Source organism: Penaeus monodon, chromosome 19 (assembly GCF_015228065.2).
Source record: "Penaeus monodon isolate SGIC_2016 chromosome 19, NSTDA_Pmon_1, whole genome shotgun sequence".
In the NCBI taxonomy this organism is placed as follows: domain Eukaryota; kingdom Metazoa; phylum Arthropoda; class Malacostraca; order Decapoda; family Penaeidae; genus Penaeus; species Penaeus monodon.
The window spans coordinates 46,959,232-46,960,069 of NC_051404.1; positions in this window are offsets into that span (position 1 = coordinate 46,959,232).

Below are 838 nucleotides of genomic sequence, written 5' to 3' on the forward strand. Positions count from 1 at the left end.
TTATCAATTTATTTTTGTTTACACAGACATACACAAAGGATGAATCAGCATAAAGTGCTTCAAGATCTGTCATTTCAATTTTCCTCCTTTTTTGATATCACCCAGCTTGAACCAGAATGAATTGTTATCTCCATTGCTGTGTTACGATTAGTGCAAGACCGAAATTCTGGACAAATACCAGGATTACTTTCCACTGTGCAAAATAACAGCAACCCACTTGCAACAACAGCCATCAACCCACTTGCAACAACAGCCATCAACCCACTTGCGCGTGCGCTTGGGCTGCCTTCAACCCGATTTCTGAATCTCCATCGCAAACTAAACAAGTAAAGTTTTAACTCACTTTGATGTCCGTAGATTCCCGATGAATGGCACTTATTTCCTAAGACATATCTCATGGAAAGACATCTTACAACATTTTCTTCGGGGGATTTAGGGACGTGATACTGTCGAAGAAAGGGAAAAGACGTTTGTATTTTGTGAAAGAAAATGAACCATGTTTTCAACTTTGCCTACGAATTGCCATTTCTTTCCTCGTCTTTAGGGGACATAAGACATAAATCTTCTGCCATTCATGTGCGCAAAAATACATTTGAAGAGAAAATGCTTTAAGATATATGAGATGCAAATAGTTATTACGTCACAGTGAGTATTTGCATACATATACACCCTCATTTTTCGGAACTGGGATATGAATTTTGAAGGAAGCCGTTTGAGCCGCCGCGGGAGTTTGGGAGCCGAGGATGCACGCCCCGGCGGCCGAAGGGGCGCGGGATCCGAAACCGAAGGGATGGGGAAGGGAGCCCGATGCTCAGGCGAACGCTCATGGCAGAGGTTG